This window comes from Phyllobates terribilis, unplaced genomic scaffold (genome assembly GCF_046119375.1).
Source record: "Phyllobates terribilis strain yellow unplaced genomic scaffold, ASM4611937v1 Scaffold_5__5_contigs__length_657084704, whole genome shotgun sequence".
In the NCBI taxonomy this organism is placed as follows: domain Eukaryota; kingdom Metazoa; phylum Chordata; class Amphibia; order Anura; family Dendrobatidae; genus Phyllobates; species Phyllobates terribilis.
In genome coordinates this window covers 655,630,272-655,655,899 of record NW_027362765.1, presented here as the reverse complement: position 1 = coordinate 655,655,899, position 25,628 = coordinate 655,630,272, and the positions used below count along the sequence as shown (strand labels likewise).

Below are 25,628 nucleotides of genomic sequence, written 5' to 3'. Positions count from 1 at the left end.
ATCTCTCATAGATTCACTCAACATATTCTCCGTGAACATATACTGGCACACCTCCAATAAGTCATTTCCCATCGTGTCCCATTCCTTAACATATAACTCCACGGGCAGTCCATCCTTCCCAGGTGTTTTATTCTTACTCGCAGACATCACCACTTTTTTAACTTCATCCAACACAATTACATCATCCAATATTTCACGTTCATCCTCACCCAAACAACCTTCTAAACACCCCAAAGCATCAGTCAACATCCTATCATCAACCCATTTTTCCCCATACAACTCCTTATAAAACAACACCACCTCCTGCATCACATCCTTCCCACTCACACACACCCCATCACCATTCACCACCTCATCCATATCTACTTTCTTCCCAAAAACTTTTTTGAAAAAAAACCTTGTGCATTTCTCATTTTTCTCCAAATGTTCAATCTTAGAACGGTAAATAATTTCTTTCCCTTTACCCTCAATATATTTCTTAATCTCTTCTTTCACTTGACACATCAAAACATCCACATCCACTCCAATCATCCTTAACTTCCTCAGCCACTCCAGTCTAGAGCTTAAATCATTAAATTTTACTCTATTCATTGCTGCTTTCCTCCTGCCCCTTTTTCTAAAGAAAAAACCAATCTCACTCTTCATCCAGTCCCACCACTCAAGCACATTCCTGAAATCACTTTTTTTATCCCTCCACCTAACATACATTCGCCTAAAATCACACATGATCCTATTATCTTCCAGCAAACGCACATTAAGTTTCCACACGCCACCACCATATACAAAGGAAATCTTACCTTCTAGACGTGCCCTCAAACACACATGGTCAGAGAAGGGAACATCTTCCTGCTGGAAATTCCTACAAATAACATTTTGTGAAGAAAAGAAGATACGGTCTATTCTAGACTCTATGCCTCCCCTGTCGGCCTTATAGGTCGCAGGAGGTGGATTACCTAAAAAAACTTCCGCAGCATCCTGTAAGGAAAAATCCGCCACAAGACTCTTGAGTCTTTTACCTGTAACATCCATCTTATCCCCCTCCGTCACACAATTGAAATCTCCAACAAAAATTATTGGCATTTTGCCAGATAAAAAAAAACATAATTTCTCAAAAATTTCCAGCCTCTCCCCTTTATCTATTGGTGCATACATATTTACCATCCCAACCCTCCACCCCCTACAATTTAACTCACATATTACACACCTCCCCGCCTCCACCACCATGTAACTTTCTATCTTAACACTATAACCCTTCACCAAAACACCTACCCCACAATTTTTATTACATACAGAACCAGACCACACACTTTGACCTAAAGGCCATGCATTTTCACTTAAGGGATCGGAGATCCCACACTCCTGGACACAGTATACGTCCGCATCCAAGTTGCTCAAGTAGTCCAAAATTGCCACTTTTCTCGACTCAGATTTAATCAGCTGAACATTTAGCGACAAGATGCTGAGAGCAACTTGGGCACCCATCTATTAATTTGATGTGGCAGGTCACGACAACATGCCCACCTGTACATCATCCTAACCCTTCTGGGGGTAGGACGCTGGACGTGCAGATATCGTAGTTTGTGCCTTCCCCCAAAAAAAACACATCTTGGGGATCGGATGCAGTAGGGTACACCCGGGCTGGACTCACACTGCAATCACTTAAAGGGGAAAAGGATGGTTCAGTTTTCTTCTTTTTCTTCACTGAAGCGCCTCCATCTTCATCTGAACTATAATCCCGCCGCTGGGGGTCAAAGTCCCCCTGACCTCCCTCCTCCTCAAGGTCAGAAACGACATCGCTCCAGGCCACATGCGGTGTTCTGGTCAGATCAGACTCCTCTTCCCCCTGCAATGTAACCATCATGTCTGGAATTTCAGCCTCCAGATCCTCCACCGGGGCCACTTCCATGCCTATACGATCATCAGTTATCGTCTCAGACTCACTGACATCTGAAGCCACAGACGCGGCCCTCTGCACCGGTGGCTCAGGTGCCAGCTCCATATTTCCTCTTACATTCACACGAACCAGTTCTGGAAAAGCAACCCGAGCCTCCTCCTCATCCAGGAAAGCCAGAGTAGATATCGGAGCAGTCGGAGTTGGAGCAGTCGGAGTTGTAGCTGTGGGTGCAGGAGATTAATTTCTTCTCCTTCCCCTTCCCGCTGCCCCCGCATATGAACCAGGATGGAATATACAGTCTCTGAAGGCATGCCCCTTCTCTCCACAGAGGTTACAGACTATTTCATTTTTGCAATTATTGGAAGAATGACCCACCTCATTGCACTTCCTGCAAATAATCTGTCTGATGTCGCATGCTTCCTGAGTATGGCCATACCTCCTACAATGACGACAAAACCTGGGCGCATTGGGGAAGAACAGGTAACCCCGCTCACTCCCAATGGAAAAATTTGATGGAGGATAATGTATACCCCCTGGTTCATCAGGACTTTCCCGGAACTTGACCATGAAACGATATTTACCGGTCCATAGTTCCTCCTCATTCATGACTTTTACTGCCACCTTGGTAATATAGCAGTGCCTATTTAGAAAGGCATAAATCAAAGCCAAGTCCACATGTGGGTTGTACATGAAAACAGTCAGAGGTACCTCTTTGGAGCAATACAAGATGACAAAAGTCAGCCCATCCAAATATTGATTGTCCAGATTCTTTTTCAAACAATCATAGAAATTGTTGCAAACAGCCATAGAAGTAAATACAAGATTATACTTGCTTTTGAATTGCTGGAGGCACAAGATTTCTTCCTTCTTCACTTCAAGGAGTCCAAACAAAATCTCCTTCACCACGAAGCTGAGGGTAAAGATTCCTTCTTTGCCTTCTTCCACATCAATCTGGATTCCAAACTTCACTCGAGCCTCACCGGGCCCAGCGTATCGAATGCGTCCCATTATCGCTAGTCGTGTCTACTGGCCAACTCCTTATAGCAGCAAGTGGCTTAAGCCATAAAATGGCGATGCCACAGGGCCAAGAGTTAACGCACAAACAGCCAAATGACTAGACCCATTACAGATCTGAGCCAAAAGGCCGAGAAGCGATAACCAGAATTGGTTTCAAACTACGGAGCCACCCAAGGATCCTGAAAAGTCCATTTGTGGAGATGAGCTCCTGGACTCCCGTTAAGAAGACATGTTGTCAACCTCTAGATCCCTTACATGCCTGCACTTTTCGGCTTGCTGCTGCTGCAATCCACGCATTTTAGATCTGCATAACTCCACCTCTTTAAACACAGCACCTTCACCCCCTGCTGTTCCCACCCGCCTCAACACCGTTGGAAGGGAGGAGAACCAATTAAGGCGGGGGGTGGGGTGGAACGAGCAGCTGTCTACCCTTAGCAGGAGGGCTCCTGATTACATACCTCTCCTGCTGCTGCTGCTGCTGGCTGTCCAGCAGCAGACTGAAGGTGGCTGCTGCTGTGCACAGGTATATAAAGGCTCAGAGCCTATTATGACACGCGCAGCCAGCGTTCCATTGCCACATTCCATCTACTGCAGGCAGGATACCTGGCTGGCTGAATGTCGCTGAGAAGCTCACAGAGACCGCCATAAGCAACAGTTTAACAGAATGCCACAGACTAATCAACCAAACTTTTTGGGTTGGGTTCTCTTTTATAGTCTGCAGGCATTAAATGAAAGAAGTCAGTGTTCCAGCAGAAGGAGACAACGTTTCAGAAAAGGCATTGTAGCAAACCAAAAAAGAAATTTTAAGCGCAGCAGAGTAACCAGCGCACATACCTGTTAGCTCAGGTGAGTTTAAAAGGCTGCTGTTGATAACAAGGGCATTTGCTAAATAGATGGTGTGTGTGCAACAATATACTGAAAGGTCAATTATATTGTGCAGCTTATCTCACCACCTGTAGTTATTTAGGTGAAAGCTCCAAAATGCTTGCCTAATATGTCTGTTTATCCAAAAGGAAGTAAAAAGGGAGAGCTAGAAAGATAGCATTGCATCACATTACATGGCAATGCAATGCACAGTTGCTGAAGTTGAACCAAAATGAGCTTGTAATCTGGCTTCTGCAACTTTGAACATGAAAAATCCAATGAGGAGAAGAAAAGCAAAGCCAAAGAGTCCATCCCAAAATCCGACAAACAAGCAAAATGAACAAAAAACATTGAATTCAATTCTTTCTGATTTTAGAAACTGCATTAAAGAAGGGGTGCACCGGTCCTGGAGATACTGCAATACCAGGTCAATGCGTGGAGTGGACAGAGCAAGCTCTTTTTCCATCTCCCTGTTCTAAAAATCCATTTAATATATGGTCCCCAGATAGGGGACGTATCAGATATTAAACTGATAAGAACAGATACTACACTTGATCTTAGCCAAAAGGCCGAGAAGCGATAACCAGAATTGGTTTCAAACTACGGAGCCACCCAAGGATCCTGAAAAGTCCATTTGTGGAGATGAGCTCCTGGACTCCCGTTAAGAAGACATGTTGTCAACCTCTAGATCCCTTACATGCCTGCACTTTTCGGCTTGCTGCTGCTGCAATCCACGCGTTTTAGATCTGCATAACTCCACCTCTTTAAACACAGCACCTTCACCCCCTGCTGTTCCCACCCGCCTCAACACCGTTGGAAGGGAGGAGAACCAATTAAGGCGGGGGGTGGGGTGGAACGAGCAGCTGTCTACCCTTAGCAGGAGGGCTCCTGATTACATACCTCTCCTGCTGCTGCTGCTGCTGGCTGTCCAGCAGCAGACTGAAGGTGGCTGCTGCTGTGCACAGGTATATAAAGGCTCAGAGCCTATTATGACACGCGCAGCCAGCGTTCCATTGCCACATTCCATCTACTGCAGGCAGGATACCTGGCTGGCTGAATGTCGCTGAGAAGCTCACAGAGACCGCCATAAGCAACAGTTTAACAGAATGCCACAGACTAATCAACCAAACTTTTTGGGTTGGGTTCTCTTTTATAGTTTGCAGGCATTAAATGAAAGAAGTCAGTGTTCCAGCAGAAGGAGACAACGTTTCAGAAAAGGCATTGTAGCAAACCAAAAAAGAAATTTTAAGCGCAGCAGAGTAACCAGCGCACATACCTGTTAGCTCAGGTGAGTTTAAAAGGCTGCTGTTGATAACAAGGGCATTTGCTAAATAGATGGTGTGTGTGCAACAATATACTGAAAGTTCAATTATATTGTGGAGCTTATCTCACCACCTGTAGTTATTTAGGTGAAAGCTCCAAAATGCTTGCCTAATATGTCTGTTTATCCAAAAGGAAGTAAAAAGGGAGAGCTAGAAAGATAGCATTGCATCACATTACATGGCAATGCAATGCACAGTTGCTGAAGTTGAACCAAAATGAGCTTGTAATCTGGCTTCTGCAACTTTGAACATGAAAAATCCAATGAGGAGAAGAAAAGCAAAGCCAAAGAGTCCATCCCAAAATCCGACAAACAAGCAAAATGAACAAAAAACATTGAATTCAATTCTTTCTGATTTTAGAAACTGCATTAAAGAAGGGGTGCACCGGTCCTGGAGATACTGCAATACCAGGTTAATTCGTGGAGTGGACAGAGCAAGCTCTTTTTCCATCTCCCTGTTCTAAAAATCCATTTAATATATGGTCCCCAGATAGGGGACGTATCAGATATTAAACTGATAAGAACAGATTTTTTTTTTTTTTTTTATCGAAAGCCCGAATTCGTGTACAAAACCCGAGTGCGCTTAAAAAAGTGACAAGTGCCACAAAAAAAGTGCACTAGGATGCTGGTCTTCTTGAAACCCTCTCCAAAAGGAGAAGGGTCCCCCAAACCATTCCCCGTCCCTCCGAGCCAAAAGGCCACAGCGAGGAACAGGGACAAAAAGCCACCTCCAGCCGAAGCCAGAGGCGACCCAATCTTACCCCCAGCACCTGCCCGAGTTCTCACCCGAGCAAGGCACTGGGAGCCAAAGACTGTGCTCCCCTCCCGGAAGAGGGGAGCCAACAACGCTCTCCTCCCGAAAGAGGAGAGCCAGGGGGGTTCAGGGGGGAGCGGAACCTGATGGCCACACACTCCCCCCCTAGACCTGCCAAGAGAGGAACCCGTAAGGGAACCGCATCCCGACAAAATCCTAGTAGGACGTGACACACGTGAATAAGTGGACACACAGTGACAAAGAAATTAAATAAATAGTGAAGGTTTCACAGTATAATACTGCCCGGACCTTCGACCGGGAATTGAAAAATTCCCCATCCTAAGGCCAGAAGGCCCGGAATAAGGGTGTGTGCGAAGAAAGAAAATTTGAAGTGCTTGTGCAAATGTGCCATAAACTCAAGTGGGGTTCCCAATCCCAGTGAGTTAAGGCACCCCAGGGTCACCACTCCTGGGGCACTTCACACTTCGGGCTTTCGATCTTCCCCGGCCCAATGGCGTCGATCCTGGGGGGCCATGCTTTCCACCAGATGACTATATTAGCCACCTGGCGTACTAACAAGCGCCTAAACCCCAGTGTGCATAATGTATCAATCTACTAGGGCGGCCAACATCCAAAACCGCCTTTTCGAAAGATACTACACTTGATCTTAGCCAAAAGGCCGAGAAGCGATAACCAGAATTGGTTTCAAACTACGGAGCCACCCAAGGATCCTGAAAAGTCCATTTGTGGAGATGAGCTCCTGGACTCCCGTTAAGAAGACATGTTGTCAACCTCTAGATCCCTTACATGCCTGCACTTTTCGGCTTGCTGCTGCTGCAATCCACGCGTTTTAGATCTGCATAATTCCACCTCTTTAAACACAGCACCTTCACCCCCTGCTGTTCCCACCCGCCTCAACACCGTTGGAAGGGAGGAGAACCAATTAAGGCGGGGGGTGGGGTGGAACGAGCAGCTGTCTACCCTTAGCAGGAGGGCTCCTGATTACATACCTCTCCTGCTGCTGCTGCTGCTGGCTGTCCAGCAGCAGACTGAAGGTGGCTGCTGCTGTGCACAGGTATATAAAGGCTCAGAGCCTATTATGACACGCGCAGCCAGCGTTCCATTGCCACATTCCATCTACTGCAGGCAGGATACCTGGCTGGCTGAATGTCGCTGAGAAGCTCACAGAGACCGCCATAAGCAACAGTTTAACAGAATGCCACAGACTAATCAACCAAACTTTTTGGGTTGGGTTCTCTTTTATAGTCTGCAGGCATTAAATGAAAGAAGTCAGTGTTCCAGCAGAAGGAGACAACGTTTCAGAAAAGGCATTGTAGCAAACCAAAAAAGAAATTTTAAGCGCAGCAGAGTAACCAGCGCACATACCTGTTAGCTCAGGTGAGTTTAAAAGGCTGCTGTTGATAACAAGGGCATTTGCTAAATAGATGGTGTGTGTGCAACAATATACTGAAAGGTCAATTATATTGTGCAGCTTATCTCACCACCTGTAGTTATTTAGGTGAAAGCTCCAAAATGCTTGCCTAATATGTCTGTTTATCCAAAAGGAAGTAAAAAGGGAGAGCTAGAAAGATAGCATTGCATCACATTACATGGCAATGCAATGCACAGTTGCTGAAGTTGAACCAAAATGAGCTTGTAATCTGGCTTCTGCAACTTTGAACATGAAAAATCCAATGAGGAGAAGAAAAGCAAAGCCAAAGAGGCCATCCCAAAATCCGACAAACAAGCAAAATGAACAAAAAACATTGAATTCAATTCTTTCTGATTTTAGAAACTGCATTAAAGAAGGGGTGCACCGGTCCTGGAGATACTGCAATACCAGGTCAATTCGTGGAGTGGACAGAGCAAGCTCTTTTTCCATCTCCCTGTTCTAAAAATCCATTTAATATATGGTCCCCAGATAGGGGACGTATCAGATATTAAACTGATAAGAACAGATACTACACTTGATCTTAGCCAAAAGGCCGAGAAGCGATAACCAGAATTGGTTTCAAACTACGGAGCCACCCAAGGATCCTGAAAAGTTCATTTGTGGAGATGAGCTCCTGGACTCCCGTTAAGAAGACATGTTGTCAACCTCTAGATCCCTTACATGCCTGCACTTTTCGGCTTGCTGCTGCTGCAATCCACGCGTTTTAGATCTGCATAATTCCACCTCTTTAAACACAGCACCTTCACCCCCTGCTGTTCCCACCCGCCTCAACACCGTTGGAAGGGAGGAGAACCAATTAAGGCGGGGGGTGGGGTGGAACGAGCAGCTGTCTACCCTTAGCAGGAGGGCTCCTGATTACATACCTCTCCTGCTGCTGCTGCTGCTGGCTGTCCAGCAGCAGACTGAAGGTGGCTGCTGCTGTGCACAGGTATATAAAGGCTCAGAGCCTATTATGACACGCGCAGCCAGCGTTCCATTGCCACATTCCATCTACTGCAGGCAGGATACCTGGCTGGCTGAATGTCGCTGAGAAGCTCACAGAGACCGCCATAAGCAACAGTTTAACAGAATGCCACAGACTAATCAACCAAACTTTTTGGGTTGGGTTCTCTTTTATAGTCTGCAGGCATTAAATGAAAGAAGTCAGTGTTCCAGCAGAAGGAGACAACGTTTCAGAAAAGGCATTGTAGCAAACCAAAAAAGAAATTTTAAGCGCAGCAGAGTAACCAGCGCACATACCTGTTAGCTCAGGTGAGTTTAAAAGGCTGCTGTTGATAACAAGGGCATTTGCTAAATAGATGGTGTGTGTGCAACAATATACTGAAAGGTCAATTATATTGTGCAGCTTATCTCACCACCTGTAGTTATTTAGGTGAAAGCTCCAAAATGCTTGCCTAATATGTCTGTTTATCCAAAAGGAAGTAAAAAGGGAGAGCTAGAAAGATAGCATTGCATCACATTACATGGCAATGCAATGCACAGTTGCTGAAGTTGAACCAAAATGAGCTTGTAATCTGGCTTCTGCAACTTTGAACATGAAAAATCCAATGAGGAGAAGAAAAGCAAAGCCAAAGAGTCCATCCCAAAATCCGACAAACAAGCAAAATGAACAAAAAACATTGAATTCAATTCTTTCTGATTTTAGAAACTGCATTAAAGAAGGGGTGCACCGGTCCTGGAGATACTGCAATACCAGGTCAATGCGTGGAGTGGACAGAGCAAGCTCTTTTTCCATCTCCCTGTTCTAAAAATCCATTTAATATATGGTCCCCAGATAGGGGACGTATCAGATATTAAACTGATAAGAACAGATTTTTTTGATTGAATATATCTTTTATTAGCACAAAAAATAAGTTAACAGACAGTGTACAGTGCCGCAGCCCAGTACACACAGAATTCTACATCATATTTACATAGCATGAGGATACGACGCACTAACTAGACACATCACACCCCTATACTACACAAAACACTCAATCTGAAAGAAAAAGCATGTCAATCAATACAGTACGACGAACCGTGATAAGGGATGGGGATTGGGAAAAAGGGGATGGGGAGGGGAAAATCACAGGCCCGAAGCTTTATTGAAAGACAAGACACATAAGGGGAGAGGGGGAGGAGGGGTTTAGTCCTCGTCCTCGTCCTCCGGACCGTCCATGATGGAATAGTCTCTGAGCAGGCTGTGGATCAGCCTGCGGCAGTCCTGGATGGACATCCTCTCCCTCCTCAAGATGAGCCGGTTCCTGGCGACCCAAACGGCATCCTTGAAGCAGTTCATAAGGCGCCAAGCCTCCTGGATGGCTCCGACGGTATGAACCCCAGGGAAGAGTCCGTAAAGCACAGAATGGTGCGATAGGCTCGCCCTGGGGACAGAGTTCCTCAGGTCGTCCTCAAGTGCAGTCAATAGGCGCTGTGCAAATCCGCAGTCCCAAAAAGTGTGCAAAGATGTTTCCTCCACGAAGGGGCACCTTGGGCAGTACCGGGTCTTGCACAGGTTCCGGGCATGCATGAATGACCGGACGGGCAGTCCGCCCTGAATCGCCATCCACGACAAGTCCTTGTGCCCGTTGGTCAGCCTGTCAGACGACACATTTGTCCACACAGTCTCCAGCGTGTCCTGGTGAAGTCCTGTGATGTTCTCCACGTCATCCTTGGCTCTGATTAGCTTGTGGATAGTTTTGGGCTTCCACAAGTCGGGCTTGAGTCCCTCCAGTTGATGCTCCCCCACAAATCGAACGACGTCTCCGTAGAACCATGGCGTCGTCCAGTTGTAGGGGAAGGAGCTGTCCCACTTGTCCCAGCCGAGTCGCCTCCAAAGAGGAAGCAGGAAGAAGCGAGACATGGACCTGCCCGCGGAGCCATTCTTGACTTGCAAAGTCCGGCGGACACAATCACACACAAAAGAGGATCGCAGGAGGGTGGGGATATCTGGAACGCCCTTCCCACCCTTGCGAGGCTCCTTGTACATGACGGCCCGCCTGACTCTGTCCATCTTGGATCCCCAGACAAAGTGAAACACTGTCCTGGTAATGGCCCTGCACACAGTGACGTGTGGGGGCCAGGCCTGCGCCGTGTACTGCAAGACGGGCAGGACCTCATTACGCAGGATGAGTGCCTTACCCTCACAAGTGAGGTGTCTGAGGCTCCAGAGTCCGATCCGTTGCTTCACCTTGGCCAAGCGTTCTTGCCAGGACTTGAGGGCCGCTCCTTCCTTCCCGAACCAGACTCCCAGCACCTTGAGGAAATCCGGTTGAATGTTGAAGGGGAAGGGGGCGGAGGAGGCCGGCTGCCAATCCCCGAAGAGCATGGCTTCCGACTTCCTGCAGTTGACTTTGGCCCCTGAAGCCCGGCCGAACCTCTCACACGTCTGGACGAGGGCGTCGACTGAACCACGATCAGCGCAGAAGACGGTGACGTCGTCCATGTAGAGCGAGCACTTGACCTCGTGTCGTCCCGGACCCGGTGCGGTGATCCCTCTGATCTCTCCATTCTGCCGGATAGCCTCTGCGAAGAGTTCTATAACACAAACAAAAAGAAGAGGTGATAGAGGGCAGCCTTGTCTGACCCCAGAGAGGACAGGGAAGGGGTCAGTCTTCCAGCCGTTCACCAACACCGAGCTGTGGATATCAAAATACATCAGACGGACATACGAACAAAACATGTTACCCAAACCTAACCGGTGCAGAGCTCGGCCCATGAACTCGTGGGAAACCCGGTCGAAGGCCTTCTCCTGATCCAAGGAGACCAGGGCCGCGTGTGCGCGGCGGACCTTGATGTACTCGACCGTGTCCCGCACAAGAGCGAGGCTGTCTGCGATGCGACGTCCAGGGATGCCGCAGGTCTGGTCCGGGTGGATGATCCGTCCGATGACCGTCTTAAGTCGTGTCGCCATCGTCTTGGCCAGGATCTTGTAGTCCACGTTGAGCAGAGTGATGGGACGCCAATTCCTCAGGTCGCACCTCTCTCCCTTCCGCTTGTACAGGATCGTGACCATTCCTTCCCTCAAAGATGGAGGCATTCTACCCTCCACCACCATCTCCTCGTACAGGTCCAACAGGTCCGGACAGATGAGGTCTCCCAGCGCTACATAGAGCTCCGCTGGAAGACCATCACTGCCCGGGGTCCTGCCGGTCCTATAGGATTTAGCGGCAGAGAGCAATTCGCCCACCATCAGAGGTTTGTCCAAGGCTGCCGTGCCTGCAGGATCAAGATGGTTAGTGATACCTGACAGGAACTTATCAGCAGCGTCGGGGTCGGTAGTCTTGTGGGAGTAGAGTTCGCTGTAGAAGTCGCTGACGACCCTCATCACGTCCTCCTTCCCACGTTGCATGTTTCCGCTCTCGTCTCGCAGCTCGTTCAGGGGCGTGTGACCGGCATGAAGTTTCCTGAAAAAGAATGAGTTACATTTCTCACCCTTCTACAGATTCTCCACTTTGGAACGGAAGATGATTCGCTTGGACTCCTCCTCAAAGTGCCTTTTCAGGCTCTTCTTGGTCTCCTCCAGCTCCTCCCTCACGTCCCAGCCGCAGTGAAGAAGGTCCTGCAGCGACCGCAGCTCGCGCTGCAGCCCTCTGAAGTCCCTCCTCTTCTCACACGCCTGTTGTCGACCCTTGGCCTGAAAGAAACAGCGAAACTCAAGTTTAACATATTCCCACCAATCAGAGACTGTTTGGAAGCTACCCTTGTAGGACTGCCACATTGCGTAGGCTGCTCTCAGCTCCTCCACGAATTCATCCTGAGCCAGCAGAGCACAATTCAGCTTCCAGGAGCCGGGGCCGGACGGAAAACCATCGCCGAGGACACCTTGTAAGTGAATGGCTCTGTGGTCGGAGAAGAAGCAGGAGACCATCGAGTGCCTACTCTGCCTGACTGCCCGAGAGGTGAACACAAAGTCAATCCTGGAGCGGAGTGAGCCATCGGGTCGGCTCCACGAATAGTTCGTGGAGCCTCTCCCCATGGAGCCCACCACGTCCTGAAGAGAGGCCTCGGTTACCATCTCGATGAGCAGCTTGGACGTGATGTCCAACTTGGCAGATGTGCCAGAACTACGACCGTCCTCCTCGATGGGGCAGTTGAAATCCCCGGCCATCACTAAGGTCCTGGTGGTGGCAAGCTGAAGCCGCAGGGTCTGGAAAAGCTCCAAACGCTCATTCTTCAGTGGGGACGCATACACGTTGATGAACCTGACAGGTTCTCCCGCCCAGTTGCCATCTACAACAAGAGCCCTGCCGCAGATGAGCTCCTGGACGGACTCAAGCGTGAATGCGCCCCCCCTGATCAGAATTGCGACCCCCGCAGACTTGCAGTCACCCCCACCGGACCAGTAGGATGGACCGTGGGACCACTCCCTGGCCAGATGTTTGAAGGACCTAGAGGAGGGAAGGGAACATTCCTGCAACATATAAACATCACACAACTGGGAAGTAAGGAAGGCATAAATAGTCTGACGTCTGAACTTGTCCTTGATGCTCCTGACATTAATGGAAAATAAGTTAATATTAGCCATCATGTAGGGAAAAAAGAAAAAGTTAGCGCAGGCAATACACCTTAGTTACCACTCCGGTCGGGTGGTCCCTCGTCGGTGTTGACTGCTGGTGACGGGATCACCAGCAGGCCCTCTTCCTCCATCTGGTCAAGCAGCGCGGCCTCGATCTCGGCGACCACCAGTTCCTCCTCTTCTGGCTCGGCCACCAGGGTCTCAACCATGTGCTCCATCTCTTCTGGCTCAGGGAGGGTATCCTCCTTTTCGCCTACGAAATCCAGAATCTTCTTTTTGGAGGATTCAGTAGCAGGGCTGTCCTCCACCTTCCTCTTTCCCCGGGTTGGAACTGGGGAGACAAGAAGGGGAAAATCCTCCTCGGAATAGATAGCGGCGGGTGGAGGAAAGGTTAATTCCACCGCTACCATGGTCTGGGGAGGGAGAGTGGCTGCCGGGGCAGGGAAAGGACACCTGCTGAGGAGTAGGGGAAGGAGGAAGAGGAAGTGGAATCCTCAGCAGGGGTGGCCGGGGTGGGGGGGGATTGGACGGGGGTGGCAGGGGGAGGGATCGAGAGAGGGGTGACAGAACTCTTACCCTCCTTTGACTTTTTCTTCTGCTTCGGAGCTGCTGGGACCGTCGCTGGGGCTTTGGCCACCGACTCCTTGACCGCTTTGGCCTTGGTCGTCTCGGCCTTGGCCGCTGGGGCCTTGGTCGTCGCGTCCTTGACCTTCACAGGCCTGGTCGTCGGGGCCTTGTCCTCCGTAGCTGGGGTCGTCGCAACCACCGATGCCCAGGATCTCTCACGCCTGGGGCAATCCTTGTACAGATGAGCCGCCAGCCCACACAGGTTGCAGGACGTCTTCTTCGGGCAGTCCTTCGAGCTGTGTCCCGTCACTCGACAAATCCTGCAGGCATCCTCCTTGCAGTCCTTCATCTCGTGGCCGTTCTTGCCGCATCTCCTGCAGTTCTGCGGCATGTCCGGGTAATAGATGAGGCCGTAGGAGTTGCCCAGGGAGAATGTCGGGGGCAGGTGCCGAAGTCCGTCTGAGTACGCCAGGTCCCTGTGAAGTCTAACGGTCACCGACCACTTACCTGTCCAGAAGCCGAGTCCATTCAGGATGTGAGAGGGTTCCTTCACAACCAAACAGAAGCGTCTCAGGAAGGTACAGATGTCTTGGCCTGGGGTGTGCGGGTTGCGCATGGAGACCGTGATCCTCCTTTCATCCCTCTGGATAGGGCAGCTACCTGTAAAGGCAGAGAAAGAATTATCCGGTCCTTTTGCGCTTACCATTTCCCAGAACCTCCTGCAGGTGTTCACAGTGGCGAAGGTGACGAAGAAGATCCCCGTCAAGAAGGTCTGGATGCTGAGGGTGTCCGACCTGGAGAAGCCTCGATCCAGCAGCATCTTCTGGCAGAACACGTCCGAGGACATGTCCGGCACCCTCCCATCCACTTCCTTCAGCTTCAGGGCCACCGTCTGCCGCATCCATGGCTCCAGGGCTGGAGCTTCGTGGCGGGGCTTCTGGGGTCCCTTCTGCTGGCCAGTCGTGGAGGCAGAGTCCTTGGGGTCAGAATCGGCTCCTGGCTGGGCCCTCCTGGCTGTCCCCAGCTCCAGGCTCTTCTTTTCGGCCTTCCTCGCAGCGCTTGCCATGGCTTTCCTCCTGCAGTTACTTCTTGGAGCTGGATCTGGAACTCTTCCCGGAATGGGTGGAGCTATGCAGATTCTTCTCCCGTCGTGTTCTGGACAAATTCCCCGAAAGGTCTTTGTCTCGATGATTTTCTTCCTCGAAGATTCCACAGGACAGCCCGATTCTTCTCCGAGTCTTCGTCTTCTTCTGGATTCTTTAGAGCTTCTTCCTCCCACCGATATCTGCCTTCGTTCTCCGATGTCAGCTGGGCTCCGAAGCTCTTCTCCTTCCGAGTTCGATCGCTCTCGTCAAGTGTAGATCGTAGCTCTTGTGTTCTTAAAAGAACAGATACTACACTTGATCTTAGCCAAAAGGCCGAGAAGCGATAACCAGAATTGGTTTCAAACTACGGAGCCACCCAAGGATCCTGAAAAGTCCATTTGTGGAGATGAGCTCCTGGACTCCCGTTAAGAAGACATGTTGTCAACCTCTAGATCCCTTACATGCCTGCACTTTTCGGCTTGCTGCTGCTGCAATCCACGCGTTTTAGATCTGCATTACTCCACCTCTTTAAACACAGCACCTTCACCCCCTGCTGTTCCCACCCGCCTCAACACCGTTGGAAGGGAGGAGAACCAATTAAGGCGGGGGGTGGGGTGGAACGAGCAGCTGTCTACCCTTAGCAGGAGGGCTCCTGATTACATACCTCTCCTGCTGCTGCTGCTGCTGGCTGTCCAGCAGCAGACTGAAGGTGGCTGCTGCTGTGCACAGGTATATAAAGGCTCAGAGCCTATTATGACACGCACAGCCAGCGTTCCATTGCCACATTCCATCTACTGCAGGCAGGATACCTGGCTGGCTGAATGTCGCTGAGAAGCTCACAGAGACCGCCATAAGCAACAGTTTAACAGAATGCCACAGACTAATCAACCAAACTTTTTGGGTTGGGTTCTCTTTTATAGTCTGCAGGCATTAAATGAAAGAAGTCAGTGTTCCAGCAGAAGGAGACAACGTTTCAGAAAAGGCATTGTAGCAAACCAAAAAAGAAATTTTAAGCGCAGCAGAGTAACCAGCGCACATACCTGTTAGCTCAGGTGAGTTTAAAAGGCTGCTGTTGATAACAAGGGCATTTGCTAAATAGATGGTGTGTGTGCAACAATATACTGAAAGGTCAATTATATTGTGCAGCTTATCTCACCACCTGTAGTTATTTAGGTGAAAGCTCCAAAATGCTTGCCTAATATGTCTGTTTATCCAAAAGGAAGTAAAAAGGGAGAGCTAGAAAGATAGCATTGCATCACATTACATGGCAATGCAATGCACAGTTGCTGAAGTTGAACCAAAATGAGCTTGTAATCTGGCTTCTGCAACTTTGAACATGAAAAATCCAATGAGGAGAAGAAAAGCAAAGCCAAAGAGTCCATCCCAAAATCCGACAAACAAGCAAAATGAACAAAAAACATTGAATTCAATTCTTTCTGATTTTAGAAACTGCATTAAAGAAGGGGTGCACCGGTCCTGGAGATACTGCAATACCAGGTCAATGCGTGGAGTGGACAGAGCAAGCTCTTTTTCCATCTCCCTGTTCTAAAAATCCATTTAATATATGGTCCCCAGATAGGGGACGTATCAGATATTAAACTGATAAGAACAGATACTACACTTGATCTTAGCCAAAAGGCCGAGAAGCGATAACCAGAATTGGTTTCAAACTACGGAGCCACCCAAGGATCCTGAAAAGTCCATTTGTGGAGATGAGCTCCTGGACTCCCGTTAAGAAGACATGTTGTCAACCTCTAGATCCCTTACATGCCTGCACTTTTCGGCTTGCTGCTGCTGCAATCCACGCGTTTTAGATCTGCATAACTCCACCTCTTTAAACACAGCACCTTCACCCCCTGCTGTTCCCACCCGCCTCAACACCGTTGGAAGGGAGGAGAACCAATTAAGGCGGGGGGTGGGGTGGAACGAGCAGCTGTCTACCCTTAGCAGGAGGGCTCCTGATTACATACCTCTCCTGCTGCTGCTGCTGCTGGCTGTCCAGCAGCAGACTGAAGGTGGCTGCTGCTGTGCACAGGTATATAAAGGCTCAGAGCCTATTATGACACGCGCAGCCAGCGTTCCATTGCCACATTCCATCTACTGCAGGCAGGATACCTGGCTGGCTGAATGTCACTGAGAAGCTCACAGAGACCGCCATAAGCAACAGTTTAACAGAATGCCACAGACTAATCAACCAAACTTTTTGGGTTGGGTTCTCTTTTATAGTCTGCAGGCATTAAATGAAAGAAGTCAGTGTTCCAGCAGAAGGAGACAACGTTTCAGAAAAGGCATTGTAGCAAGCCAAAAAAGAAATTTTAAGCGCAGCAGAGTAACCAGCGCACATACCTGTTAGCTCAGGTGAGTTTAAAAGGCTGCTGTTGATAACAAGGGCATTTGCTAAATAGATGGTGTGTGTGCAACAACATACTGAAAGGTCAATTATATTGTGCAGCTTATCTCACCACCTGTAGTTATTTAGGTGAAAGCTCCAAAATGCTTGCCTAATATGTCTGTTTATCCAAAAGGAAGTAAAAAGGGAGAGCTAGAAAGATAGCATTGCATCACATTACATGGCAATGCAATGCACAGTTGCTGAAGTTGAACCAAAATGAGCTTGTAATCTGGCTTCTGCAACTTTGAACATGAAAAATCCAATGAGGAGAAGAAAAGCAAAGCCAAAGAGTCCATCCCAAAATCCGACAAACAAGCAAAATGAACAAAAAACATTGAATTCAATTCTTTCTGATTTTAGAAACTGCATTAAAGAAGGGGTGCACCGGTCCTGGAGATACTGCAATACCAGGTCAATGCGTGGAGTGGACAGAGCAAGCTCTTTTTCCATCTCCCTGTTCTAAAAATCCATTTAATATATGGTCCCCAGATAGGGGACGTATCAGATATTAAACTGATAAGAACAGATACTACACTTGATCTTAGCCAAAAGGCCGAGAAGCGATAACCAGAATTGGTTTCAAACTACGGAGCCACCCAAGGATCCTGAAAAGTCCATTTGTGGAGATGAGCTCCTGGACTCCCGTTAAGAAGACATGTTGTCAACCTCTAGATCCCTTACATGCCTGCACTTTTCGGCTTGCTGCTGCTGCAATCCACGCGTTTTAGATCTGCATAACTCCACCTCTTTAAACACAGCACCTTCACCCCCTGCTGTTCCCACCCGCCTCAACACCGTTGGAAGGGAGGAGAACCAATTAAGGCGGGGGGTGGGGTGGAACGAGCAGCTGTCTACCCTTAGCAGGAGGGCTCCTGATTACATACCTCTCCTGCTGCTGCTGCTGCTGGCTGTCCAGCAGCAGACTGAAGGTGGCTGCTGCTGTGCACAGGTATATAAAGGCTCAGAGCCTATTATGACACGCGCAGCCAGCGTTCCATTGCCACATTCCATCTACTGCAGGCAGGATACCTGGCTGGCTGAATGTCGCTGAGAAGCTCACAGAAACCGCCATAAGCAACAGTTTAACAGAATGCCACAGACTAATCAACCAAACTTTTTGGGTTGGGTTCTCTTTTATAGTCTGCAGGCATTAAATGAAAGAAGTCAGTGTTCCAGCAGAAGGAGACAACGTTTCAGAAAAGGCATTGTAGCAAACCAAAAAAGAAATTTTAAGCGCAGCAGAGTAACCAGCGCACATACCTGTTAGCTCAGGTGAGTTTAAAAGGCTGCTGTTGATAACAAGGGCATTTGCTAAATAGATGGTGTGTGTGCAACAATATACTGAAAGGTCAATTATATTGTGCAGCTTATCTCACCACCTGTAGTTATTTAGGTGAAAGCTCCAAAATGCTTGCCTAATATGTCTGTTTATCCAAAAGGAAGTAAAAAGGGAGAGCTAGAAAGATAGCATTGCATCACATTACATGGCAATGCAATGCACAGTTGCTGAAGTTGAACCAAAATGAGCTTGTAATCTGGCTTCTGCAACTTTGAACATGAAAAATCCAATGAGGAGAAGAAAAGCAAAGCCAAAGAGTCCATCCCAAAATCCGACAAACAAGCAAAATGAACAAAAAACATTGAATTCAATTCTTTCTGATTTTAGAAACTGCATTAAAGAAGGGGTGCAACGGTCCTGGAGATACTGCAATACCAGGTCAATGCGTGGAGTGGACAGAGCAAGCTCTTTTTCCATCTCCCTGTTCTAAAAATCCATTTAATATATGGTCCCCAGATAGGGGACGTATCAGATATTAAACTGATAAGAACAGATACTACACTTGATCTTAGCCAAAAGGCCGAGAAGCGATAACCAGAATTGGTTTCAAACTACGGAGCCACCCAAGGATCCTGAAAAGTCCATTTGTGGAGATGAGCTCCTGGACTCCCGTTAAGAAGACATGTTGTCAACCTCTAGATCCCTTACATGCCTGCACTTTTCGGCTTGCTGCTGCTGCAATCCACGCGTTTTAGATCTGCATAACTCCACCTCTTTAAACACAGCACCTTCACCCCCTGCTGTTCCCACCCGCCTCAACACCGTTGGAAGGGAGGAGAACCAATTAAGGCGGGGGGTGGGGTGGAACGAGCAGCTGTCTACCCTTAGCAGGAGGGCTCCTGATTACATACCTCTCCTGCTGCTGCTGCTGCTGGCTGTCCAGCAGCAGACTGAAGGTGGCTGCTGCTGTGCACAGGTATATAAAGGCTCAGAGCCTATTATGACACGCGCAGCCAGCGTTCCATTGCCACATTCCATCTACTGCAGGCAGGATACCTGGCTGGCTGAATGTCGCTGAGAAGCTCACAGAGACCGCCATAAGCAACAGTTTAACAGAATGCCACAGACTAATCAACCAAACTTTTTGGGTTGGGTTCTCTTTTATAGTCTGCAGGCATTAAATGAAAGAAGTCAGTGTTCCAGCAGAAGGAGACAACGTTTCAGAAAAGGCATTGTAGCAAACCAAAAAAGAAATTTTAAGCGCAGCAGAGTAACCAGCGCACATACCTGTTAGCTCAGGTGAGTTTAAAAGGCTGCTGTTGATAACAAGGGCATTTGCTAAATAGATGGTGTGTGTGCAACAATATACTGAAAGGTCAATTATATTGTGCAGCTTATCTCACCACCTGTAGTTATTTAGGTGAAAGCTCCAAAATGCTTGCCTAATATGTCTGTTTATCCAAAAGGAAGTAAAAAGGGAGAGCTAGAAAGATAGCATTGCATCACATTACATGGCAATGCAATGCACAGTTGCTGAAGTTGAACCAAAATGAGCTTGTAATCTGGCTTCTGCAACTTTGAACATGAAAAATCCAATGAGGAGAAGAAAAGCAAAGCCAAAGAGTCCATCCCAAAATCCGACAAACAAGCAAAATGAACAAAAAACATTGAATTCAATTCTTTCTGATTTTAGAAACTGCATTAAAGAAGGGGTGCACCGGTCCTGGAGATACTGCAATACCAGGTCAATGCGTGGAGTGGACAGAGCAAGCTCTTTTTCCATCTCCCTGTTCTAAAAATCCATTTAATATATGGTCCCCAGATAGGGGACGTATCAGATATTAAACTGATAAGAACAGATACTACACTTGATCTTAGCCAAAAGGCCGAGAAGCGATAACCAGAATTGGTTTCAAACTACGGAGCCACCCAAGGATCCTGAAAAGTCCATTTGTGGAGATGAGCTCCTGGACTCCCGTTAAGAAGACATGTTGTCAACCTCTAGATCCCTTACATGCCTGCACTTTTCGGCTTGCTGCTGCTGCAATCCACGCGTTTTAGATCTGCATAACTCCACCTCTTTAAACACAGCACCTTCACCCCCTGCTGTTCCCACCCGCCTCAACACCGTTGGAAGGGAGGAGAACCAATTAAGGCGGGGGGTGGGGTGGAACGAGCAGCTGTCTACCCTTAGCAGGAGGGCTCCTGATTACATACCTCTCCTGCTGCTGCTGCTGCTGGCTGTCCAGCAGCAGACTGAAGGTGGCTGCTGCTGTGCACAGGTATATAAAGGCTCAGAGCCTATTATGACACGCGCAGCCAGCGTTCCATTGCCACATTCCATCTACTGCAGGCAGGATACCTGGCTGGCTGAATGTCGCTGAGAAGCTCACAGAGACCGCCATAAGCAACAGTTTAACAGAATGCCACAGACTAATCAACCAAACTTTTTGGGTTGGGTTCTCTTTTATAGTCTGCAGGCATTAAATGAAAGAAGTCAGTGTTCCAGCAGAAGGAGACAACGTTTCAGAAAAGGCATTGTAGCAAACCAAAAAAGAAATTTTAAGCGCAGCAGAGTAACCAGCGCACATACCTGTTAGCTCAGGTGAGTTTAAAAGGCTGCTGTTGATAACAAGGGCATTTGCTAAATAGATGGTGTGTGTGCAACAATATACTGAAAGGTCAATTATATTGTGCAGCTTATCTCACCACCTGTAGTTATTTAGGTGAAAGCTCCAAAATGCTTCCCTAATATGTCTGTTTATCCAAAAGGAAGTAAAAAGGGAGAGCTAGAAAGATAGCATTGCATCACATTACATGGCAATGCAATGCACAGTTGCTGAAGTTGAACCAAAATGAGCTTGTAATCTGGCTTCTGCAACTTTGAACATGAAAAATCCAATGAGGAGAAGAAAAGCAAAGCCAAAGAGTCCATCCCAAAATCCGACAAACAAGCAAAATGAACAAAAAACATTGAATTCAATTCTTTCTGATTTTAGAGACTGCATTAAAGAAGGGGTGCACCGGTCCTGGAGATACTGCAATACCAGGTCAATGCGTGGAGTGGACAGAGCAAGCTCTTATTCCATCTCCCTGTTCTAAAAATCCATTTAATATATGGTCCCCAGATAGGGGACGTATCAGATATTAAACTGATAAGAACAGATACTACACTTGATCTTAGCCAAAAGGCCGAGAAGCGATAACCAGAATTGGTTTCAAACTACGGAGCCACCCAAGGATCCTGAAAAGTCCATTTGTGGAGATGAGCTCCTGGACTCCCGTTAAGAAGACATGTTGTCAACCTCTAGATCCCTTACATGCCTGCACTTTTCGGCTTGCTGCTGCTGCAATCCACGCGTTTTAGATCTGCATAACTCCACCTCTTTAAACACAGCACCTTCACCCCCTGCTGTTCCCACCCGCCTCAACACCGTTGGAAGGGAGGAGAACCAATTAAGGCGGGGGGTGGGGTGGAACGAGCAGCTGTCTACCCTTAGCAGGAGGGCTCCTGATTACATACCTCTCCTGCTGCTGCTGCTGCTGGCTGTCCAGCAGCAGACTGAAGGTGGCTGCTGCTGTGCACAGGTATATAAAGGCTCAGAGCCTATTATGACACGCGCAGCCAGCGTTCCATTGCCACATTCCATCTACTGCAGGCAGGATACCTGGCTGGCTGAATGTCGCTGAGAAGCTCACAGAGACCGCCATAAGCAACAGTTTAACAGAATGCCACAGACTAATCAACCAAACTTTTTGGGTTGGGTTCTCTTTTATAGTCTGCAGGCATTAAATGAAAGAAGTCAGTGTTCCAGCAGAAGGAGACAACGTTTCAGAAAAGGCATTGTAGCAAACCAAAAAAGAAATTTTAAGCGCAGCAGAGTAACCAGCGCACATACCTGTTAGCTCAGGTGAGTTTAAAAGGCTGCTGTTGATAACAAGGGCATTTGCTAAATAGATGGTGTGTGTGCAACAATATACTGAAAGGTCAATTATATTGTGCAGCTTATCTCACCACCTGTAGTTATTTAGGTGAAAGCTCCAAAATGCTTGCCTAATATGTCTGTTTATCCAAAAGGAAGTAAAAAGGGAGAGCTAGAAAGATAGCATTGCATCACATTACATGGCAATGCAATGCACAGTTGCTGAAGTTGAACCAAAATGAGCTTGTAATCTGGCTTCTGCAACTTTGAACATGAAAAATCCAATGAGGAGAAGAAAAGCAAAGCCAAAGAGTCCATCCCAAAATCCGACAAACAAGCAAAATGAACAAAAAACATTGAATTCAATTCTTTCTGATTTTAGAAACTGCATTAAAGAAGGGGTGCACCGGTCCTGGAGATACTGCAATACCAGGTCAATGCGTGGAGTGGACAGAGCAAGCTCTTTTTCCATCTCCCTGTTCTAAAAATCCATTTAATATATGGTCCCCAGATAGGGGACGTATCAGATATTAAACTGATAAGAACAGATACTACACTTGATCTTAGCCAAAGGGCCGAGAAGCGATAACCAGAATTGGTTTCAAACTACGGAGCCACCCAAGGATCCTGAAAAGTCCATTTGTGGAGATGAGCTCCTGGACTCCCTTTAAGAAGACATGTTGTCAACCTCTAGATCCCTTACATGCCTGCACTTTTCGGCTTGCTGCTGCTGCAATCCACGCGTTTTAGATCTGCATAACTCCACCTCTTTAAACACAGCACCTTCACCCCCTGCTGTTCCCACCCGCCTCAACACCGTTGGAAGGGAGGAGAACCAATTAAGGTGGGGGGTGGGGTGGAACGAGCAGCTGTCTACCCTTAGCAGGAGGGCTCCTGATTACATACCTCTCCTGCTGCTGCTGCTGCTGGCTGTCCAGCAGCAGACTGAAGGTGGCTGCTGCTGTGCACAGGTATATAAAGGCTCAGAGCCTATTATGACACGCGCAGCCAGCGTTCCATTGCCACATTCCATCTACTGCAGGCAGGATACCTGGCTGGCTGAATGTCGCTGAGAAGCTCACAGAGACCGCCATAAGCAACAGTTTAACAGAATGCCACAGACTAATCAACCAAACTTTTTGGGTTGGGTTCTCTTTTATAGTCTGCAGGCATTAAATGAAAGAAGTCAGTGTTCCAGCAGAAGGAGACAACGTTTCAGAAAAGGCATTGTAGCAAACCAAAAAAGAAATTTTAAGCGCAGCAGAGTAACCAGCGCACATACCTGTTAGCTCAGGTGAGTTTAAAAGGCTGCTGTTGATAACAAGGGCATTTGCTAAATAGATGGTGTGTGTGCAACAATATACTGAAAGGTCAATTATATTGTGCAGCTTATCTCACCACCTGTAGTTATTTAGGTGAAAGCTCCAAAATGCTTGCCTAATATGTCTGTTTATCCAAAAGGAAGTAAAAAGGGAGAGCTAGAAAGATAGCATTGCATCACATTACATGGCAATGCAATGCACAGTTGCTGAAGTTGAACCAAAATGAGCTTGTAATCTGGCTTCTGCAACTTTGAACATGAAAAATCCAATGAGGAGAAGAAAAGCAAAGCCAAAGAGTCCATCCCAAAATCCGACAAACAAGCAAAATGAACAAAAAACATTGAATTCAATTCTTTCTGATTTTAGAAACTGCATTAAAGAAGGGGTGCACCGGTCCTGGAGATACTGCAATACCAGGTCAATGCGTGGAGTGGACAGAGCAAGCTCTTTTTCCATCTCCCTGTTCTAAAAATCCATTTAATATATGGTCCCCAGATAGGGGACGTATCAGATATTAAACTGATAGGAACAGATACTACACTTGATCTTAGCCAAAAGGCCGAGAAGCGATAACCAGAATTGGTTTCAAACTACGGAGCCACCCAAGGATCCTGAAAAGTCCATTTGTGGAGATGAGCTCCTGGACTCCCGTTAAGAAGACATGTTGTCAACCTCTAGATCCCTTACATGCCTGCACTTTTCGGATTGTTGCTGCTGCAATCCACGCGTTTTAGATCTGCATAACTCCACCTCTTTAAACACAGCACCTTCACCCCCTGCTGTTCCCACCCGCCTCAACACCGTTGGAAGGGAGGAGAACCAATTAAGGCGGGGGGTGGGGTGGAACGAGCAGCTGTCTACCCTTAGCAGGAGGGCTCCTGATTACATACCTCTCCTGCTGCTGCTGCTGCTGGCTGTCCAGCAGCAGACTGAAGGTGGCTGCTGCTGTGCACAGGTATATAAAGGCTCAGAGCCTATTATGACACGCGCAGCCAGCGTTCCATTGCCACATTCCATCTACTGCAGGCAGGATACCTGGCTGGCTGAATGTCGCTGAGAAGCTCACAGAGACCGCCATAAGCAACAGTTTAACAGAATGCCACAGACTAATCAACCAAACTTTTTGGGTTGGGTTCTCTTTTATAGTCTGCAGGCATTAAATGAAAGAAGTCAGTGTTCCAGCAGAAGGAGACAACGTTTCAGAAAAGGCATTGTAGCAAACCAAAAAAGAAATTTTAAGCGCAGCAGAGTAACCAGCGCACATACCTGTTAGCTCAGGTGAGTTTAAAAGGCTGCTGTTGATAACAAGGGCATTTGCTAAATAGATGGTGTGTGTGCAACAATATACTGAAAGGTCAATTATATTGTGCAGCTTATCTCACCACCTGTAGTTATTTAGGTGAAAGCTCCAAAATGCTTCCCTAATATGTCTGTTTATCCAAAAGGAAGTAAAAAGGGAGAGCTAGAAAGATAGCATTGCATCACATTACATGGCAATGCAATGCACAGTTGCTGAAGTTGAACCAAAATGAGCTTGTAATCTGGCTTCTGCAACTTTGAACATGAAAAATCCAATGAGGAGAAGAAAAGCAAAGCCAAAGAGTCCATCCCAAAATCCGACAAACAAGCAAAATGAACAAAAAACATTGAATTCAATTCTTTCTGATTTTAGAGACTGCATTAAAGAAGGGGTGCACCGGTCCTGGAGATACTGCAATACCAGGTCAATGCGTGGAGTGGACAGAGCAAGCTCTTATTCCATCTCCCTGTTCTAAAAATCCATTTAATATATGGTCCCCAGATAGGGGACGTATCAGATATTAAACTGATAAGAACAGATACTACACTTGATCTTAGCCAAAAGGCCGAGAAGCGATAACCAGAATTGGTTTCAAACTACGGAGCCACCCAAGGATCCTGAAAAGTCCATTTGTGGAGATGAGCTCCTGGACTCCCGTTAAGAAGACATGTTGTCAACCTCTAGATCCCTTACATGCCTGCACTTTTCGGCTTGCTGCTGCTGCAATCCACGCGTTTTAGATCTGCATAACTCCACCTCTTTAAACACAGCACCTTCACCCCCTGCTGTTCCCACCCGCCTCAACACCGTTGGAAGGGAGGAGAACCAATTAAGGCGGGGGGTGGGGTGGAACGAGCAGCTGTCTACCCTTAGCAGGAGGGCTCCTGATTACATACCTCTCCTGCTGCTGCTGCTGCTGGCTGTCCAGCAGCAGACTGAAGGTGGCTGCTGCTGTGCACA

At 47.7% G+C, this 25,628-nt stretch overlaps 12 non-coding genes and 2 pseudogenes across 12 annotated transcripts; all 14 read right to left on the bottom strand.

The window, feature by feature from the left end:
- Window positions 1–4,165: 4,165 nt before the first annotated feature.
- Window positions 4,166–4,356, bottom strand: LOC141149312 (U2 spliceosomal RNA). Its single transcript, XR_012245614.1, has one exon. It is a non-coding gene; the product is annotated as a U2 spliceosomal RNA (small nuclear RNA).
- Window positions 4,357–5,471: 1,115 nt separating this feature from the next.
- Window positions 5,472–5,655, bottom strand: LOC141150831 (U2 spliceosomal RNA). The gene has a single exon (XR_012246929.1). It is a non-coding gene; the product is annotated as a U2 spliceosomal RNA (small nuclear RNA).
- A 794-nt stretch (window positions 5,656–6,449) lies between these two features.
- Window positions 6,450–6,541, bottom strand: LOC141151281 (U2 spliceosomal RNA; annotated as a pseudogene).
- A 1,115-nt stretch (window positions 6,542–7,656) lies between these two features.
- LOC141149903 (U2 spliceosomal RNA) lies at window positions 7,657–7,847 on the bottom strand. Its single transcript, XR_012246182.1, has one exon. It is a non-coding gene; the product is annotated as a U2 spliceosomal RNA (small nuclear RNA).
- Window positions 7,848–8,962: 1,115 nt separating this feature from the next.
- LOC141150284 (U2 spliceosomal RNA) lies at window positions 8,963–9,156 on the bottom strand. The gene has a single exon (XR_012246541.1). It is a non-coding gene; the product is annotated as a U2 spliceosomal RNA (small nuclear RNA).
- A 5,563-nt stretch (window positions 9,157–14,719) lies between these two features.
- LOC141151025 (U2 spliceosomal RNA) lies at window positions 14,720–14,797 on the bottom strand (annotated as a pseudogene).
- Window positions 14,798–15,912: 1,115 nt separating this feature from the next.
- On the bottom strand, window positions 15,913–16,103 carry LOC141149311 (U2 spliceosomal RNA). The gene has a single exon (XR_012245613.1). It is a non-coding gene; the product is annotated as a U2 spliceosomal RNA (small nuclear RNA).
- Window positions 16,104–17,218: 1,115 nt separating this feature from the next.
- LOC141149310 (U2 spliceosomal RNA) lies at window positions 17,219–17,409 on the bottom strand. The gene has a single exon (XR_012245612.1). It is a non-coding gene; the product is annotated as a U2 spliceosomal RNA (small nuclear RNA).
- Window positions 17,410–18,524: 1,115 nt separating this feature from the next.
- On the bottom strand, window positions 18,525–18,715 carry LOC141149804 (U2 spliceosomal RNA). Its single transcript, XR_012246088.1, has one exon. It is a non-coding gene; the product is annotated as a U2 spliceosomal RNA (small nuclear RNA).
- Window positions 18,716–19,830: 1,115 nt separating this feature from the next.
- On the bottom strand, window positions 19,831–20,021 carry LOC141149307 (U2 spliceosomal RNA). Its single transcript, XR_012245610.1, has one exon. It is a non-coding gene; the product is annotated as a U2 spliceosomal RNA (small nuclear RNA).
- A 1,115-nt stretch (window positions 20,022–21,136) lies between these two features.
- Window positions 21,137–21,327, bottom strand: LOC141273981 (U2 spliceosomal RNA). The gene has a single exon (XR_012322279.1). It is a non-coding gene; the product is annotated as a U2 spliceosomal RNA (small nuclear RNA).
- Window positions 21,328–22,442: 1,115 nt separating this feature from the next.
- On the bottom strand, window positions 22,443–22,633 carry LOC141149635 (U2 spliceosomal RNA). The gene has a single exon (XR_012245926.1). It is a non-coding gene; the product is annotated as a U2 spliceosomal RNA (small nuclear RNA).
- Window positions 22,634–23,748: 1,115 nt separating this feature from the next.
- LOC141149869 (U2 spliceosomal RNA) lies at window positions 23,749–23,939 on the bottom strand. The gene has a single exon (XR_012246150.1). It is a non-coding gene; the product is annotated as a U2 spliceosomal RNA (small nuclear RNA).
- A 1,115-nt stretch (window positions 23,940–25,054) lies between these two features.
- LOC141273970 (U2 spliceosomal RNA) lies at window positions 25,055–25,245 on the bottom strand. Its single transcript, XR_012322268.1, has one exon. It is a non-coding gene; the product is annotated as a U2 spliceosomal RNA (small nuclear RNA).
- Between the last annotated feature and the right edge of the window lie 383 nt (window positions 25,246–25,628).